Source organism: Eutrigla gurnardus, assembly GCF_963514095.1.
Source record: "Eutrigla gurnardus genome assembly, chromosome: 7".
Taxonomy (NCBI): Eukaryota; Metazoa; Chordata; class Actinopteri; order Perciformes; family Triglidae; genus Eutrigla; species Eutrigla gurnardus.
In genome coordinates, this window is record NC_139921.1 from 12,371,259 (window position 1) to 12,391,959 (window position 20,701).

General features: G+C 41.3%; 1 long non-coding RNA gene across 1 annotated transcript in view; it reads left to right on the forward strand.

The window, feature by feature from the left end:
- The first annotated feature begins 1,154 nt into the window (after positions 1-1,154).
- The window catches only part of LOC311016416, a 34,559-nt gene continuing 15,012 nt past the window's right edge, over positions 1,155-20,701 (forward strand). Inside the window, exons 1-2 of the long non-coding RNA XR_014597484.1 lie at positions 1,155-1,220; positions 1,372-1,414. This is a non-coding gene — a long non-coding RNA (uncharacterized lncRNA). The remainder of the gene's footprint in view (positions 1,221-1,371; positions 1,415-20,701) is intronic.

Sequence of the window (20,701 nt, forward strand, 5' to 3'; positions counted from 1 at the left end):
TCAATGCAATAATCAATGCAGCTTGCATTTCAACACATTATGGAACTATCTATTAGCTCTCATACTAAAACATGGTTACTTTCGGTCATTGACAATAAAAAAAATGAACAGATTCATTTTTCTTCTCTGTGTCATTAAAAACAGTAGGGGCAAGCGCAAACCTGGGCAGTGGCAGCTAGCCGTGGCACTTCCGGTGGCACCGCGAGGGGCCACGGCAGCTGATGCTGTTTGCTCTGTCACTTCCGGTGGCATCTTCAGGTGCCACGGCACCTGCGGCTGTTTGAGGCACTTGCCACTGACCTGCCACGGCATTTACTGACCTGCCACAGCAACTACAGCTTTTTGAAGCAGCTGCCACAGGATGAAGTGACTGTGGGGCTGGTAAATGATATTTTTTAATAAAAAATAATGATAATAACAAGTGATTTAACCATATAGAGTTGGCACATAAGGATGTAACATTATTAGAGCACTAACTATTTGTTGAATTTATGAATGCCAAAATTACGGGGGGGGGGGGGGATATATAGAAACATAAATATATCTAATATATAATAGGATTTGGAGAGAGACCTACAGAGTGGACATGTTCTGTCCAACAGAATGTATCTGTGGAAGCACAGAGGATTTGATCCAGCCCTTCGAAGACACTATAGTGAACATTTCACTTTATTCAGTGACACAAAGGTATGTACGGTGTTCTCTTTTTGTCTTATTTGCACACAGTCCTGTCTTCAAATAATTGCAAACAACAGTATGTGAGTGACAAATATCTGGAAATCACGATTTTCTAGAATTTATATTCCAAAACATACTTAAATTTTTGTAAAGATTTTTGACAGAGAAATGCTGGTGAATGGGAGGAATGACATGACTTACCAAATGTTAAGTAACAGGACTTTTAGGCAGAGGATGGGGGAAAGAGAGGAATTGATCAAAAGTGACAATATTGTTTTTCGATGTTTCATCTTTCCCAGACAGAAAAATGTATTGAGCGACTGGAGTAGACCTGTAGTAGAGAAGCAGCAATTCCTTTCACAGGTAATTTTGCCAGAGGTGAGCTAAAACATATTATTAACATTGTTATTGTTATTGTTGTTGTTGATTATCATGTTTGTTTTTTAGATTTTGATTAAGTGGTTGCAAAACAACAGCAACATGTGCCGATACCAAGCAGAATCTTTGCTTATGAAGAGCACATCTTCCCAGGACAAGACAAGGTAATGGTTTGTGTTGTGGCTGTGCATGCACAACATTACTTTATCTTTTCTGTCTGTCTTGGCATAAATTAGTTTTGCAGATCAAGTTAACATATTTGCAGAATGTAGTATGGATTCATTTTCAGATCCTTATCTTTTACTGTTTTTCCAGAGCTGCAGAGATCACAACGGGAGACACAGAAAGCTCAGAAGAGGTAAGACATTTCTAAACACAATCAATCAGTCACTAACTCTCTCTCCCACTCACTCACACACACACACACACACACACACACACACTATGAAGGTAAAACGATGTCAAAACACTTAGAAAGACGCGCAGCAACGTGTGTGTGAACGCATGGTTACTTTGTTATGCGTGCGTGCGTGCGTGCGTTGTTGGGCGCAGATTGTATTTCACGCGTATATGAAGGTAAATCGATGTCAAAACACTTAGAAAGATGCGCAGCAGCGTGTGTGTGAACGCATGGTTATTTGTTATGCGTGCGTGCGTGCGTGCGTTGTCGTGCGCAGGTTGTATGTCACGCGTAACAAGAAGCTGCGTACATATGAAGCAGCGTGCGCACGTCTGTCTCTCACTGTTTGACAAATGTTGTTACGCGTTCACACGCACGTGCGGTCGCAGATTCTGATGCTGCGCGGCCGGAAGTTGTATGGCGTCAGAATCGTTTCATAATGCTGTGCGCACCTACTCCGCGTAACTTGAACGCGTAATGTAGTTGGCCTTTTCATTTTAGTCAACCAGGGGAGGCAGCAGCGAGCCATACTTTGTCTGCCGGACCGGAAATTTAAAAGAAGAAGAAGAAGAAGAAGAAGAAGAAGAAGAGAGGAAGGAGAAAGGTGAGTGGGAAAGATTGTGAGTACTTTATAAATAGGCTACATAGGTAATTTGTGTTGTGTAAGTTTTAAAGTAGAGTCTGGAGTATTGCTTGTTGCAGTGTAAACAAAACATTGAAACTGGGCCCCTCCTCTCGGGCTCAACTGTGTAACGTAACGTAGGCTACGTAACGTAGCCTCCTGCCACAGACAGCAGCAGTTATAAGGACCACAAAGGAAAGGAAATATAGCCTAGTCCAGCGGTACTCAATACTACTATACCACTATTTGTGTTTTGGTTGGGTCAACACGTGTATCGGGACTTGTCTCCATGCCAACAGACAGCCTGTTATTGGGTCGCGCTGCGAGCATTTGTAAGTTTCACTTTCGTTTTTGAAGCGGTTCGCATGTTGCCACTTTGCCAGTAGGAGCATAGATAGATAGCATAGACGGGAAAAGATTACATGAAAGTGGCGTGTTCCAAGTTCTCTGCCTAAAGAAAGGTGGACAGTGAAAATCGCCAATTTAAAGAAGAATGGACTGAAAAGTTTGCATTCATTCTTCCTCCAACCAGCACAAGACCCATGTGCTTAATATGCAGGAGACTATCTGTGATGAAGATTTCCAATTTGAAAACGGCATTATGAGACATACACATTTTGAAGAAACATATACTCAAAATTCAGAGGTAAGAACAACAAAAAGAAATGCACTAAATACAGTATATGACATGTGGCCTGACCGACCTCAATAAATGGACCTTTGAGTCATTGAAAAACATCTTTGTGGCCCTTGAGGATTTGTATTTGAGTACGCCTGGCCTAGTCCGAGAGAAGCGTGTGCCCGAGGTGACGGTGAACAGTTGATACTCTGCCCCATCGTGTGAGTAACAATCTTAGGACGTAAATGAAGTGGCGTGCATGTATTGGGTGTAAAAGTGCAGTGACTGCCATCTTGTTTCCCTCACAGCTTCCGAGTCTGCGCCCGGCAGAGGACAGAGTGCAAGTGGAAGACCAGCAGTGGTCGTGGAGGATCGGTGTTGCCAAGCTACCACAATTACGGACCCCTCCCCCCCACACCCCCTTTTATCATTTCTGTGAATAAATATTGTTTTAAATGCCCTTTACAGTCTCCAAGCACTTTCTTGCCTTTAAACAGCTCCTCGCTCTTACAGAGCTTGCTTTAATTGAAAACACATTTTAAATTACACAAATAACTTTTGCTAGCTGGGGTCTATATAGACATGTTATACAATTTTATTATTAGATTTAGGCTAATTGAAAAACACAGACACAAAGTTAGTAGCCTAGATACAGTACATGTTTGAGCGTAAATATTGTTAATATTAATAAATTGCAACACATTTGTATCAACAGATTTTCCCTCAGTTTTTATTTTGATAAGAGTCTTGTCTAGTGTCTAACGTGTCCAAACATTTAACATTTAATTGTGGATGCATTCATTTTAAGTGGGTTAAGTTCAAGTTCTTATTGACTGATTTATTTAACTGAAAATGGATATTTATGTTTTCTTTGATTTTTCCTGTACAGGAAATCATCCACCACCCTTTGTTCAATAATCATGTTTGAAACAGAACTTACTTCTCCTCGCCTTGTGATGTTTGTTGCTCGGTTTTGAACCAGGGAGCTCCCACAACAAAGTGTCCTGGGAACTCCCATTGACTGGTATGTCTTGGTGGGGAGGGTTGGCAAAAACATCTGGGATGCCATGTATTTTGACTAGTGACGCAGTTGAGTTTTGCGAACCATAAGGACAGCAGATCGGAGAACATACTCACTCAATGACTGGCTGTGTGACTCCATTCATAAATGTTTTATTAAAACTCAAAGACAGCGTGTGAAGACTTTACTTTTAATTCTTAACAGAATGATAGAAAACCTTTTGCCACCACAAGAGACCTATGAGATAATTCTACTATAGACAGGAAATGTCTCAATTTCAATGTAGTTTTTTTTCTGGAGGACAGTGTACAGTATTCAACATTCCCTTCTGAAGAGGAAGGGATGTGGCTGTTCACAATATCAGCCGGGGCTGATTTACATTGGCAGTCCCCCTGCCAGATGTAATTTGGCTCTCAGTGATCAACCATGGTTGACACTGACTTGTGTATAGGATTGGAATTTACCATTAAATTAGATGAGGCATCAAATTACATTTACAATGCACAGTTTGGTATGTCCTGCACGGTAGTACAAATAAACATTGTATTGTCATGCCGATTAAAACAATAAATATTATTATTATTAAGTGATGTGCTTATGGTGTGTATGGCTGCTTATGTATACAAGTAATGATAGTGGTGCTGCAATATGATAATTAAGGAATCAGGATTCCCACACTTTGCTTGAAATCATTTTCCAGGACTTTTCATGGAGATTTTCAGCTGCTACAGTCGGACAGACATGTTATTGTTGGAGAAGTGTTCTTTTCAACAGTTGTCCCTTATTTTGGACATGATTGTTTCTGCGTTTACTCCTCATTCTCATTCTCTCACCCCCAGAAGTCTGATTTAAAGATGTGCAGTCTATGGTTCTCACTCATCTAAGAAATAATCTCTTATATGCTTAGAAATTATGACAAATTTATCATACAGAAACGCAAAAACATGTTTTTGTTTTTTAAACTATGTCCACTACAGCTCTGTGCTGCTCCTGTCACCCTCATGCTCGCCATCCAATACAGAAAACACTCATCAACTAAAGTTTTCTCACTAGGCACTTCTTTGGAAAAGGAATACTTGGTGGGTTCTGTATAGTCAAATATGTGATAAACTTATATTATATACACGTAGAATGCTCAGATAATCCTGAATGCTCACTAAATACAGGAGCAGCTGTACAGTCATTTGTAATAAAATTGATAGCAATCATAGCAATGGTAACAACAGTACTTTGTTGTTGGGCAGACTTATGTGACATGAGTACCAATACAAATACTGATTGAAGAGTAAGGATGAGTGTGATGATTCTATAATTATTATGGTAATGTTATTATTGGTATAATCATCAATAACCCCCCCATGGCATGGCACTGAGCTGTCCCTTGGTTTAGTTAAACCTGGCAAGAGGGGGTTAATGCTGTGGGTGGAGAAAGTCAGAACTACCTCAGGACATAATGAAAGAAGAGAGACCTCAGAACAGACTGGAGGACAGCAGTTTTTAATAATGTTAAAACCAAATTTAGCTGCAAGAACACTTAATAACAGTCTGTAACACTCATCACAGAAAATGCATGAAGCTCGGGTGTAAAGTTACAACTATATTGTTGCTCAAACTGTCACTGAGCGGACAATAACAGTGATAATGAGATGTCAGACAAACTACTTTTGTAATGAAAATTTGATCAACCACAAGGACAGTGGTTTGAACCTGTGACATAAAACATAAAATGTAAAAACCACAAATTTAGCATAACCTGAAACTCAACTCAACCTCAGGATGCTAGAGTAAACTTTGGGACATCAGGCTGTCCCAAAGTATGGAGATTGAACTATTCCTGATATCATGTGATTGCTGAATTTGTCATAAATTCCATGCAGAGGCAACCTCAATACCAGGGCACATGTGTTTGCCTCTGGAAACACACGCTTCCTGTTGTTAACCGACTCATGAAGGAAGTCCAAAGTCGGCTTTTGATCGAATCCCAGAGGAGGAATTTTTTCTGCACCAGTTGCAAAGCTAAGTACATCCTCCAGACTCAACTTTACTGGTTCCTGCCCTTCAACATGCAGGACTGCTTCTCCTTCTGTAAAGATGAAGACATGAAGCTTTTAGACACTAGCCAGACTTTTTTTTTATTTTTTTTGCAGTAACTAAAGTTTGACACATACCCTCAATGTCGACCAACCAGTCCCGCCAAAAGGCAACTGCTCTCTCCTCAGCCGAGCGGCGAGAGCTGCCTTCAACAGAATAGGTGACTCGGAAGAGGTCTTTGACTTCCGAAGACGTCAACGGTGCTGGGGGGCTTCCAACAAATAACTCCTGCAAGTCCGGGCTGTCTTTCAGGGCCTGCAGAACACCCAGTTGCTCCATTCCATCGCATAGCCTTAAGATATTAGATATAAAAATAATGAGTGATTTTCTGTCATTAATACCTAGGAATACAACCTCAGTGCCTGCTATTGTGTAAAATTTACACTAACCTTGTAACCACAGTGCATGTAAATGTTTTATATTATTGAACAAAATTATTACCAAATATCTATTAGAATAAACATGTCGCACACTTACTGTTGGAGAGGCAAATTCAGCCTGCCATTGAAATAATACTCCAGGGATGAACTCAACAGTTCATCCCTGTCACTTATTGTTCGGATGACGGTGCTGGTAGCACCCAAGAGGGACAAGTGTTTGTCTGCCTCTTGCACGGCAGCACGGATTTCTGACAGATTCTCTGCCTGTTGGATCTGTAATGAATTAAAAAATTAGTTTCTACTCTTGAGAACTAACAACATTTCTATATTCTGTTGGCTCCTTGCAATGGAAGAGAATCCTTTTATTTCCATAAATTCTGTTTTTCCATGTGACCAAAAAGTAAAACCAGTGTGAGAAACAGCTTTGTCAAGAGGTATCGCAGGAGAAGGATAGCACATCGACTCCATTGTACGGACAGAACTGTATCAGTGCATTCCTGCATAGACGTAAAGCACCTTTTAATCAGGTTTCAACATACAGTACAAACATACAGAAGCCGCCTCATCAATCTGCAAGACTGCCTGAAAGACATCAAATCCTGGATGTCCTCTAACTTCCTGCCACCGAATTCAGATAAAATTGAGGTCATCGTGTTTGATGACCTCACTTTCTCTAATCAGATCCCTACTCTAGATGGCATCACCCTGACCTCGAGCACAACTGCGAGGAACCTTGGAGTCATTTTTGACCAGGACCTTTCCTTCAGCTCCCACATAAAACATGCGACTAGGACCGCCTTCTTCCACCTGCACAGTATCGCTAAGATTAGGAATATCCTTTCCCAGAGTGATGCTGAGAAACTAGTGCATGCATTTATCACTTCTAGGCTGGACTACTGTAACTCTCTCCTGTCAGGATGTCCGAAAAACTCTCTAAAGAGTCTCCAGCTAGTCCAGAACACTGCAGCAAGGGTTTCGACAGGAGTTAGGAAGAGAGAACACATCTCTCCCACTTTAGCTTCTCTTCAGGTAGCTCTGAATCAAGATTTTTACACATGCCCTTAAGCAATTATCTTCGATCACTGACCGACAGTCACAGCGCCCTTCACCTGTCACACAAATAGTCATGTCAGCTGGTAGGCTAACCTTTTTTCCATTGCCACTTATGTTTCAGGGTTACGTTCAGTGCTTGGGATGTGCCTCTGGTTCTGACAGCAGTATTCAATTTTTAATTTATCAAATTTAAAGTGTTTTTTTTAATAATTATTTGGTCTATTTAACTTGCCTTTTGCAATTCTGCCCTTAACTCTTCATCATCAATCTCTGAGATTGTAGCCGGTGGTGTTGGCTGTCCTGTGAGCTGGCATAAAAGTCTCTGGGAAAAGACATGTGGGGCCACTCCTCCATGGACAAGACAGACCGAAATTATTGAGCCAATTGCCCTGTAGTTGCCCCTGGCCAGTCCTGAAAGTATAACAGACATTTTTTAAGTTTTGCAGGACAAAAAGTTATGCAAGAAATTCAGTGGATACGGATATACACTGGTTGCAGCGGTTCATAATTCTTGCAAAACGTAACTTCACATTGAGATTAGTTTGTAAATAGTTAATTCATGTTAGCACATATATTTTCGACTGACAGTTTAATTGATTTAATGTCCCACCTAGTTGCGGTGGGTAACGTGGTGTCCTCTCACGTACATACCCACTGCATCCAGTGCAAGGTTCTTGTTATCGGACGGTCCCATGAAGAAGCGTGAATTTAGAACGGACTTCATTAATAGAGTAAGAAACTCCCTTGTCGGTCCTCCATTATCAACAGCTCCTTCCCCCTGACCGCAGGTGTCCACAAAAACTATGTCAAGTTTCAATTTGGGGTCAAATTTTTCACGTCGGAAGGCTCTAAAAGCACTTCCGAGTACATCTGCCCTGAGTACGTTTATGTTGTTTGCCGATGGTGGCTTTGATTCTTTATCCAAATTCATACTCAGTGTAGTCATAATAGCCTGAAGTTTGGTCAGGGGGCCTGGAGAATGTCTGGGAGATGTGTGCCGAGGCAGAGAGGCCGTTTGTCCTCCAGTATGGCCATCATTTACTCCGTCAGTGATGTCCTAAAAAACACACAGATAGGGTATTGTTAATGCAGGTATTTCAACAAAATGATTAATCATACAGTAACACTAACATGCAAATGGGATTACAGTCATTTCAATCAGACAACTCTGGAATGAGAAGAAATAATTTATTGAGCTTAAATTTAGCAAGCTGAAGCACGGATAGCATATTCTTGAGCATGGCTGCAGCAGGTTTGGCATCAGGCTCTGTCTCATATTTGTTCCCTGAATGATCTGCTTTTGCCAGACATTACAGGGAATGAAGCGGACCCCCCACAGGGAATCAAGAGAAAGAGCCCACATGTGGACGCTGGGGAGGTGGTGGGTTTGCAAAAGCTCATGGGCAGCAAGGCAGCAGTAGTGAAAGGCAGAGCAGCAGCAGAAGCATAGCCAGGGATGAGCAGGTAAGCTGGGGGATTTAAATAACAGTACTACTACACTAATAGGAGAGCATGTGACTGATCAGCTGCGGCTGATATATCTATGTAGTGAAAAGGAGCCACAGCAATCGCAGATCATGTCCATTGCATAACTGTATGGGCTCAAGACTTACCAAGACCTCAGGCTCAGTGTCAAAAACCCCATCAATGTCCTCATCGTTGTCGGATTCCTACAAGTTCCACAAACACAGATTGTGTCACGAACTCAATACAGTAACAGGACAGTCAGTGCTATTATTTCATGTACAGCATCACTGACATGCAGATGGAATTACAGTCATGTCTGTCTACTGGTATGTCCAGTAACACATTACATTTACATACATTTAGGTCATTTAGCAGACGCTTTTGTCCAAAGCGACTTACAATAAGTACATTTGTCACAAAGAAACCACAACGAATCATTGCCGATAAAGTAAGAGCTAAAAGTAGAACAAGTGTTAGGTCCTCATCTGAGTAAACTAGTACTTCAAGAGCAACAGTGCTACGATCAGAGTGCTATAGGTAAGGTTGTTGTTTTTTTTTGGGGGGGGGGGGGGGGGGGGCGCGTTAGTGGGTCATGCTAGTCGAGGTGAAGTCTGAACAGGTGAGTCTTGTTTTTTTTTCGGAAAATGGCAAATGAATCAGCTGTCCTGACATTGGTCGGGAGTTCGTTCCACCACTGAGGCGCCAGAACAGAGAAGAGTCTGGACTTTGCTGAGCGACATTTGTTTGATTTCAGTAGAGGAGCGAAGTGCTCGCTTCGGGGCATGAGGTTACACATGTTAATAATCAGTGAAAAGGAGCCACAGCAATCGCAGATCATGTCCATTGCATAACTGTATGGGCTCAAGACTTACCAAGACCTCAGGCTCAGTGTCAAAAACCCCATCAATGTCCTCATCGTTGTCGGATTCCTACAAGTTCCACAAACACAGATTGTGTCACAGACTCAATACAGTAACAGGACAGTCAGTGCTATTATTTCATGTACAGCATCACTGACATGCAGATGGAATTAAAGTCATGTCTGTCTACTAGGGCTGCACGATTCTGGAAAAAATGTGAATCACGATTTTTTTGCTTAGAATTGAGATCACGATTCTCTTGCACGATTTTTTTTCACAAAATGTTTATTGCACTGATGAACTTTAACAAAACAAAAAACACCCCGCAGCGGTGTTTCACCGCGTCCCATTCATTGGGTGCAGTCGAATAGTCAAAAAATAAGGTCCTAACTCCTACTCCTATCTCCTATTCCTTGACCTCTGGGGAAAACGTCACGGGGTTAAGGAAAGGCGATAGGAGAACTCAAAAGGATTTAGGAATAGTCGACCGCGGTGCTCAGAGAATCCGACCGGACTTTCACTAAACTACGTCATTAAAACGCGGCCGCTGATGATTGACAGCTGATGATCGGCACCGGCGATTGACGTGCGTCTGCGCTGGAGAAACTACAATAATGGACTACAAAAAGCGCATCGTCCACTTCTCCACATGTTGGTTTTATCAACAGCTGGTTCACTGACCGGCTTCAGTTCCAGCAGCTTCTCCTTCCTGTTTGACCGGTTGCTTTATTTACTTTTCATTTGTGGTTTTAGTTTCGTTTTTGTCAAACATTTGTAACATGATTGAAATAAAAAAAATTAAAAAAAACATTCAATTATTATCACTGTCCACACACATTATCACTATTCCAATTACTATATGTCTGCATGAAAGTCGTTGTTAAATATGTAAATGCACATATCGTTTGTTTTCATTAACGGCCGAGGTGTGCGGCACTTTAAATGTTGCTCTCGCAAAGAATTGTGGGTCGGCGTAATCTCCTTTCCTATGGCATAGGAAGGTCCGTTGCATCCTATGCTAAAGGAGCTCTGAAAGGAAGCATTGGAGCTCCTTTCCTTTGCATTTAGAGAATTCGAACAGCTCTTATCATGGCGGCCACTTGTTTACTTCCGGGTCACTTCTTCAGTTAGGAACCTTCCTAAGCAAAAAAGACTATTCGACTGCACCCATTGTCTATGTGAAAAGCCGTGCAATGCATTCTGGTAGCGTCGCGGCGAATGTCGAAATGCCGCTCCTCATTTGCATAAAGTTGAAGTCGAATCTACTTTATGCTAATCAGAGGAGCCGGGCTCGACTCGCCGCCTCGGGAACGGTCGCGAACGGTCGCGAAAATCTTCTAAACTGAATGTTGTCGATCTAGGATGATTGACAGGCGCTCTCCTTCATACAATCACGCGCACACTTCATGGCTGCACCTGATTGGACGATCGCTTTCACTGCTGTCCTGTCTGCTCCGGAGTTCACGCAGACCAACATGGCGGCTCGTTTGGAAACTTTCTATTATTCTACGAAAATAGTTCACCGAAAGGTGTTTCTGAAAACATTTTAAGCGAGAAATAAGATATGCAGTTGCTGAATCTGTCTTTATTTTAGATCGACAACATTCAGTTTAGAAGATTTTCGCGAGCGCTCGCGAGCGTTCCCGAGGCGGCGAGTCGAGCCAGGCGCAATGAATGGGACGCGGAGAAACACCGCTGCCTGTGGACACGCACCATCTTTGCAAACACTCAACTGCAGGCGGCTTCCTCCACTGAATCACGTGTTGTAAAGACGCTTTACCATAGGTTGAGGGAGGAGGCAGCGGCAGTGCTGCGTTTGGGGGCGCTTCAAAAAATCCGGAAGGAAATAGGAGCATTTGTGATGCAGCTCGAGATATAAAATGCTTCAGAATCGCCGTGTGTAGAAATGAGATCACGTGTATGTGTGAATAGAGATCGTGATTTTTTAACGATTTTTTGTGCAGCCCTACTGTCTACTGGTATGTCCAGTAACACATCATGTTAATAATCAGTGAAAAGGAGCCACAGCAATCGCAGATCATGTCCATTGCATAACTGTATGGGCTCAAGACTTACCAAGACCTCAGGCTCAGTGTCAAAAACCCCATCAATGTCCTCATCGTTGTCGGATTCCTACAAGTTCCACAAACGCAGAGATTGTGTCACAGACTCAATACAGTAACAGAACAGTCAGTGCTATTATTTCACGTACAGCATCACTGACATGCAGATGGAATTACAGTCATGTCTGTCTACTGGTATGTCCAGTAACACATCATGTTAATAATCAGTGAAAAGGAGCCACAGCAATTGCAGATCATATCCATTGCATAACTGTATGGGCTCAAGACTTACCAAGACCTCAGGCTCAGTGTCAAAAACCCCATCAATGTCCTCATCGTTGTCGGATTCCTACAAGTTCCACAAACGCACAGATTGTGTCACAGACTCAATACAGTAACAGGACAGTCAGTGCTATTATTTCACGTACAGCATCACTGACATGCAGATGGAATTACAGTCATGTCTGTCTACTGGTATGTCCAGTAACACATCATGTTAATAATCAGTGAAAAGGAGCCACAGCAATTGCAGATCATATCCATTGCATAACTGTATGGGCTCAAGACTTACCAAGACCTCAGGCTCAGTGTCAAAAACCCCATCAATGTCCTCATCGTTGTCGGATTCCTACAAGTTCCACAAACACAGATTGTGTCCCAGACTCAATACAGTAACAGAACAGTCAGTGCTATTATTTCACGTACAGCATCACTGACATGCAGATGGAATGATCTGCAGAACTTGAACTTAACCCCAAATGCACCATATATCGATCATCTGTAAAACACAGGAGCTGCACTTTTTGACGCACCTTATCAGAATGGTCACTGCCCTCAATTGTTATGTGTCATTGTGTCAAAAGAAAGATTAGGTCTCCGATTACAAATGAATAGCATGAAGACAATGCAAACAAAATAATGCAGTGATAAAGCCACAATCACACTACATGAAGCAGTCATCAGTGTAACACAGTAGCTGTATTTCTTTGGGATGTCTTACCAAATCCAAATCCTCAGACTCTTCATCTGGATCACTTATTTTTTCCTGTGGAGAAAAACAATAAACCTCAACTTTATTTTGTCATACAAGTGAAATTATTGAGGCAACTTAAGCCTGCAACCATATTAATGACATCTAACATACTGCACCTTGGGTAAGATGTAAACTGCCGACCGTTTGTTTTTGGTCAACATCCGCAGGGATTGAGATGTCCACGGTTTCTGATGGATTACATGTATATTCTTGTGTCCATCAACAGTGCACAGGTCAAATGGCTTGTCTTGGATGATGGGAAAAGCTCTTCTTAGCTCAGAGATGAGTCCAATGTCATCTCGATCGAGCGTCACCGTGATTTTCTGGACTCTCAAGGCTGACAGTTGTTTAGAAAAAACAGTTATCACAATGTATCTCAGTTTTGCTGAAGAACAATTCCATGTGAAATCATATCATCTGTCTATCTTTTTAGTGTAATGGGAATATAATTGAGTTATTGTGTTTTAAAGATATTTCAATACCGTGCCGATGTGAATACGTCTTCAGCCTTGGGTCCAAGATAAGTCCCACCCGAAGTGTGACTTTGTCGCTGTTAAAACACAATGGTTATTGAAGTCAATGTTGGTCTGAAAGCAACAGTGAAGTTGCATAAGATACTTTTGCTCAAGATGGACGCTGGTCAGCCTTCACAGGTGTGTGAAAGTGAAATGTACTGCATGCGGTGTAGCTCACTCACACCTGTTGGTCCTAGTCCTTAATTGTACTTTAAGCACTATGATCAACAGGTGTGAGTAGGGGTTGGACAGACCAACACCCCCGCTCACACTGATTGGTCATTTTCATTTATTGTGCAGCACTAGCCCAGATACTTCCAATGATTCTTAACAGAGAGGTATTAGAGCTCTAAAATGAGGCTAACAGAATGACTTAAAAATGCTATCAGTAGGCCAACCATTTAACTTGCTAGGATAATGGCACAATTCCAAACCATCCCCTAAAGACTCCAGCTCTGAACCCCCACTGACTTTACTGACATCAGCTGTAAGTGATTTAGTGTGAGGAAGGGCTGCAAATGCTATCGTTTCATAAAACGTGCACTAAGTCAACAAGATTGTGGAAATTAAGGACTTGCAGCGACATTGTTTAAAACTTTTTACGGAAGGAAAAAATACACTTTTGTATCGTTGTAGTACTGCTAAATGTATTTATGGTCAGACTACATTTACAAGTACAAGAGTTCAGCAAGTCACCGAAGGACGCACTTTGAAATTGTATCCGTCCAGTTAATCACAAAATGTGGATGAAAGGCTTCAGTCTCTACTTAGGTGAAGCATTTAGAGACTGAAGACTTGTGAGTGTAGCTACAATGCAACCACATACTGCATTAAGTGTATACCTACAGAGATAGGCCAGCAGAGGATGTGTCTTGAATCTCTTCACCTCCTGCATGTGAGCTATACACAAAAAAAAGAAAGATTATACACTTTTAAAGACACTACACCGATGGCACAGATTAAAGCACATTAGCTAAATAAGCAATTACAAGTACCTATGTCCACAGGACAGCAAGTGGATGTCCAAATATTGCAGGGGTACATGATGCTGGCAGTACCGGCACAGCTCCTTGACAACCTAGTACAGACATAGGGACAGAGAGATACAAATTATAAAAGGTCCCAGTTGTTGATGTTCCATTTTTGAAATGCATGTGAAACGCATCATAGGTAAGATCTGCTTTAAATAATGTTCCAAGGCCAGTACTTTCATATGGTGGGGACCATTGGTCTGTCTGCTGGTCTGGAGGGCCACTGGGAAATTTCCTTTAATGTCAACCTCTGAATCTTTCTGTTTTGGTGTAGCTATATGTGTGTGTTTGTATGAGAGAGACTTTGTGAACATACATGTATGAGAGATGACTGTGTGGCAAAGATAAGGAACTTTGGGTGGTTGGCATTTGACAATGTTGGTCCTTTAATTTTGTGTAATGACGTAATGATGACTTGGAACCTGTGTGTTAGGATACCCTGCTGTCAATAAATAACAAACAAAAACAATAACAACAACAGCATAATTACCAATTCATCAGCAATCACAGGGATGCTTTCATCCGATCTCAGCTCCTCTTGTAAGGGAACAATATATGCAACTGACCGGTTCAGTCCACTTTCGTCCTTCAGGTACTTAATAGTATAACCATCAGGTTGCGGTGGAATTTCAAACAATTTGTTTGATCTGTTAGAGCGGTACAACTTAAACCCTCCTCCATACTTTAGTGGTGGGTAGGCACCATGGAGGCCTTTCAAGAGGTCTAGATGTGTACCCTCTTTATCAGGGAATCTAACTCTCTTCTTGCCCAGTCCACGTTTTTTCAACTTAGCTGATTCGGTGGGAGAAGGCACGGTTGTTTGGCCTGGCACAGCCAAACAGATGAAGTCATGCTCCCATGGTATGGCTGTTGGTTTTCTACTTCTTCTCGACACCAGTGTTTGGAGCCTCCTGTTTCGAGTAGGCTCAAAAAGTCTGGACAGGGATGCTTGGGAAAAAGTCTGAAAGTTGGAACATGCAGGTCCTGCGTTGTTGTTGCTGCTGGTGCTTGCTGTCATGTTGGGTAGTGTAAGTGGTACTGTGTTGTGGATGGAATGTGTCAGAGGATTTAAGTTATGAATTGAATTATTGTAAAAGTGTGGTGGTATGATGGGTGGGTATGTACCTGAACTGTTTGTGTGTGGTATGTTATGGTTTATGGCACGTGTTGTAGTATGGGTAGTAGCTGGAGTGTCAATGAAAGACGGTCCTTGCTCATCTTGTGCATGGGAGGAAGATGGTCTTTGTGATCGTAGAATTCCAGCAACTTGTTCCAAGAGCATACCAGCATTCATTGTAACTGCAAGAAATCAGAGAGGTAGCTTGATTAATATTTAACCACTTTGAAGCTCCTTCATTGATCAGGGTCCCCCAGGGGAATATGTCCTGTCTTACCTGAAAGGGGGCCAGTGTCCAAGATCACATTGCTATTACATCACGTTGAGGGCTGCTGTCCAGGCAATTTTCACAAGTGTGACCTGCTTAAAGAGGTATTTCACTTTAAAACACTTTAACATCTACGATTGGGCTGGACAATTATTGCAAAAATAATAATCACGATTATTTTGATTGATATTGAAATCGCGACTATAATGATCATTCATGGAGTTGAAAACATAATCATTACACTATCCAATGTAGTGCCCTGAGTGAAGTGACTGAAGTGACTCAAAAATTACTAAAAGTTTGAGAAACTTAACGTTCCTTTAAAAAACTCTAGAGGTGTAGAGGAGCTGAGCATGATGTAAATATTTACATCAGCACGTGCTCAGCTCTACGACGGCATTAGGGCCACTGTCGAGAAAAAAAGAAAAAAAAAAACGGAGCCGAGAGAGGTGGGCAATATTCTGAGATTAAAAAGTCAATAAGTCAAGATAATGAATAAACTAGCAAATTTGCCACTTTAAAACTCGCAAATTTGCTAGTTTTACTAGCATAAATGCAGGTTGTTCGCAAATTTGCTAGTTTTACAGTCGCAAATTTGCCACTTTAAAACTAGCAAATTTGTGACTTTTAATCTCAGAATATTGCCCACCTCTCTCGGCTCCGTTTTTTTTTCTTTTTCCCCGACAGTGGCCCTAATACGCCGTCGTACAGCTCTGACGTAAACAATGGAAATAATCCGGTTGTATACACACACCGGCTGAAACCGAATCGGCCGAAAATTTCACCCTGGACCCCGGTGTCAGTGTTGCAAAAGCACTGTTGCTTGTGGACAGAACAGTAAAACCGGGAACATGGTTGCAAAATACCCGGGCTGATGTGGACAAGGCCTAGGTCAGAGGAGAAAAGCCAGCCTGCTCAAAAATCCTTTTGGAAAGTTAAAACAGTATAGCTGTCCTAATTAAAGTTTCAAGAATGATTTTTGAGCGTCTTCGGCTTTTCTCCTCTGATTTAACTTTTTTCGAACATACTATCTCTCTTCAAGGCGCAGACCTACCTGGACGAAGGTTCTCTTGGTTTCACTTTTTGCCTGCAGTGGAGGTATGCGCAGTTCCCAGCGCGGGAGTGTGCCAGGGCGGACGTCAAAACCCGGAAGTTTAGCATCGCGCTGGTTCCCAATGTTGTTGTTGTTTTGAACATGCCACATTACATGAACACATACAGAAAAATGATTGTGGTAGTGTATCGCCTACCATATATAAATAATAAACATATGTTTATTGTATCTGTCATATATATGACAGATGAAAACAAGAGAGAAAGGAGAATAATAAATAAAAAGAAACATTTAAAAAAATATATTTTAACAAGTGATCCATACAAAACAAATAAAAGGTTTTTAGGACAGGTTAAGTTTTGCTACAAATGTGTACAGTTTATTATCATGGGGATTATGTATTTGTTTCAAACATTTTTGTAACAAGGATAATTCATTCTTAAGAGCAAGCCGAGAGGGCTGGGATTTTGCATATCGACACTTGTGTACATGATAATGAGATTACTCACCAAAAACTCAGTTTATTTTAATTTTTTTTTATCTTTGATCATTATTTGAATATTTTGAAAGGACCAGAAATCAATGTTTATGGAATAAAGTGAATGGATTTTTGCATTTGGGATGATGTCAGAAAATCAGCTCTGTGACTAACACAAGTTTACGATACAACGTATTTTCAGCGAGATAATATTCACATATGAACACCTTTTCTACACTTATCTCCTGGTTTCCTCACCCACCCTGGTTTCCGGTTTTTCGCTTCAAAATAAGAGAACGAAAAACGGAAAATGACTCGTTAACTGATATCAGATACTGTGTTTATAAATGGGAATCGGGAATTAAATAACAGTGCCATTTTTCATTCCAGATTTTGCAGTACGTCTTTTTTAATGACCCGGAAGGCACCGTATTATATGGGGTCAGTTCAGTCTCATTAATAATGAATGCACAGAGAAGGATTCACAAATATATTTTGTGATTTATATATAAATGACTCTCTTCTCACAAATACATTTCGTTTTAAATAAATGTAATATAGATTTATAAATATATGAATTAAAAAATTATTTGCAATTTACATCAAAAATGCATTTGTATGTTGTTACATTTATATACAAACTGTTCAACTTTAATTTACAAGACGCTTTTCATTTGTGAACTTGTTTGCATTTGTTCGTGAACTGGGGCCTGTACTACGGAGCGAGTTCAACATACCCAGGGTATCTTTCAGAGATCCAGCTTAAGTAACCCTAACAAAGGCAATCAGATAAGCGGTCACACAAAGCTGGTTATCAACTCGTTAACTCAACCCAGGGTTTACCTGTCCAGCTATGAGCGCGTGCACATGAAAGAGGCGGCGTTTGCAGCATTTGACCAATCACATACATGGATCAGTCTACGGCAGCGGAGCGGTGTATTTCACGTACGAGGAGCGAACCATAATCTTACAGAAATATGAAGAAGTTAAACACATAATGCAGGCAAAAAGCAACAGTTTCATCTGCCAAATGCAGGAAGGACAGCTGGCAAAAACTCGCCGACTGTGTGGATGCGGAAGTCGTATTAATAGTATTAGTAGTAGTATAATATGACTGCCCCATCATAAGGACACTACTAGATCTGACTGATTTGATGACAACATTAACTTCGCTGATAGCTTAGTGGTAGTGTTGACGCCCCATGTACCGAGGCTTCCTGCAGCAGCCCCGGTTCGAATCCGTCCTGCGGTCATCTTTAAATCATGTCGTCACTCTTTCTTTAGTCCCTTTAACTCTTATGATGTCCTTCAGCAATACAAGGCCAAACATAACTTTAAAACAATGAATTTGTTGCATGGATGTATTCTTATAACGTGGTTTATGACAATATCAGCCTCATTCTTTCAGCTGCAATCCCGGCGGTGTAAACTTGGGAGCAAATCAAATAAATATAAAAACATAATTCAAAGTGGTAAGTAGGCTGTACGCTGACACAGAAAAGTCTTTCCCTCCGATGAGAATCTGTATCTCTCATATAAAACATCGTCAGGGACAGAAAAAGGGTTTTGCCGGTCTCTGTACACTCTATAGTTCTCCTACGAGACCCTCTCACGATCCACCGAGCTTCTTTTTTTTTATATCCGAGCACCAAGACAGCTGATTGGTCAGTCGGCGGTGTGTTTCTACACGTTGATCTCTTATCAGGAACATAACCTGCTCCTGAGCAGGTTAGCTCCACAGCGTAAGTTACCATGGTGATCTACCCCGGTAAGAAGTGAACCAGCGTCGTAGGACGGAAAACCCAGAGTTAACGCTTAAGTTACCTCGCTAAGCACAAATCCTGCTTCCTAGTACAGGCCCCTGGTCTGCATTTATTTGTGGATTTTTGAGACTCTCCTGACGTGGCTGGATTCACAAATGCATTTTTTTCAACATGGAACTCTCTGTAGCCAATCAGATGCCTCCCTCGTTTTCAGCCAATCACAAATGCGCAAAATGCGCAGAGAAAAGGCTGTGCTCTGGCCATGGTGAGGTACCCCGTGGGAATGCAGTCATGTGATTGGCTGAAAACGAGGGAGGCATCTGATTGGCTACAGAGAGTTCCATGTTGAAAAAAATGCATTTGTGAATCCAGCCACGTCAGGAGAGTCTCAAAAATCCCCAAATAAATGCAGACCAGTTCACGAACAAATGCAAACAAGTTCACAAATGAAAAGCGTCTTGTAAATTAAAGTTGAACAGTTTGTATATAAATGTAACAACATACAAATACATTTTTGATGAAAATTGCAAATATTTTTTTTAATTCATATATTTATGGATTTATATTACATTTATTTAAAACGAAATGTATTTGTGAGAAGAGAGTCATTTATATATAAATCACAAAATATATTTGTGAATCCTTCTCTGTGCATTCATTATTAATGAGACTGAACTGACCCCATAGTATTATGCCGCAAAAACATCTGATCCTTAGACCATCGTAGATCGGGAGACGATTTTTGTGTCATGTCTTTATCTGAATATTCAGAGTTTATAACAGCCAGGAGGTCAAGTGGTATGTCCTGTGGCGATATAGCCGCAGCACTGAGTGATCACTTTGGCCTCCTGCGAGGCTTTTCCGAGAGGAATGTGAGCCGGTGGTGCTCTGAGTACGGACTTGTCGTGAAAGATTTCTGCCCAGACAGACGACTGGAAGGCGAAGTTGCGAAAGCAATTGAAGAGGTAGGTCAATCGTTGTCACAGTCCGATTTGGCTAACTACTGGTTCGATCTACTGTCAATCAATAGGCTATATGTCTATAAGAAAGCGTCACCAACAGTGTAAGCCAACGTAAAGGGGTGCAGTGTACGTCAAGGGGTGTGATTTTTTCTCATAATAAACAGTAAGAGCAGATAAACATACTTATGTGGCCAGTGTCACTGTAATTTGTGTTTGAGACAAATAAAGACACAAGTCTTGCACTGACATTTGTGCAGTCAGGGCATAACCTAGTGATGTTATCGTCACATAGCCTACATAGATATACTCTGGTATAAGATGCTCTGAAAAGATAGATAGATAGATAGATAGATAGATAGATAGATAGATAGATAGATAGATAGATAGATAGATAGATAGATAGATAGATAGATATTCTGTATTTACTGGCTCTCCTGTTTCTAATAAATCCCCTTTGTCTGTACAATAGGTTTTAGACTTCTATTATGACACATGATTAGGTAATGTGCAGTAGATCAATATGCACAGTATTTGGACATTTAAACACATATTAATTCATTTCAATAACGTCATAAATAAAAATCCTTTCCTCAGACTGGGTCTTCCTACGGAAGAAAATTGATGACTGGCTACCTTGCGGCGAAAGGGGTCAAAGCTTCCGAGGGCAGAGTGGGGAAAGTTCTACAGACCATTCGTCAGCCTTACCATGCAGCAAGGCAGCAGGTAAAGCCAAATGCAGTGTCTTTGCATGCCATCACAACTTAGTGAGAATGTATTCATAACAATGAGGGATCATTGAGTTTTTACAATTTTCTTCAGGGTTCCAGAAACCTTAACCCGGTGCCTTA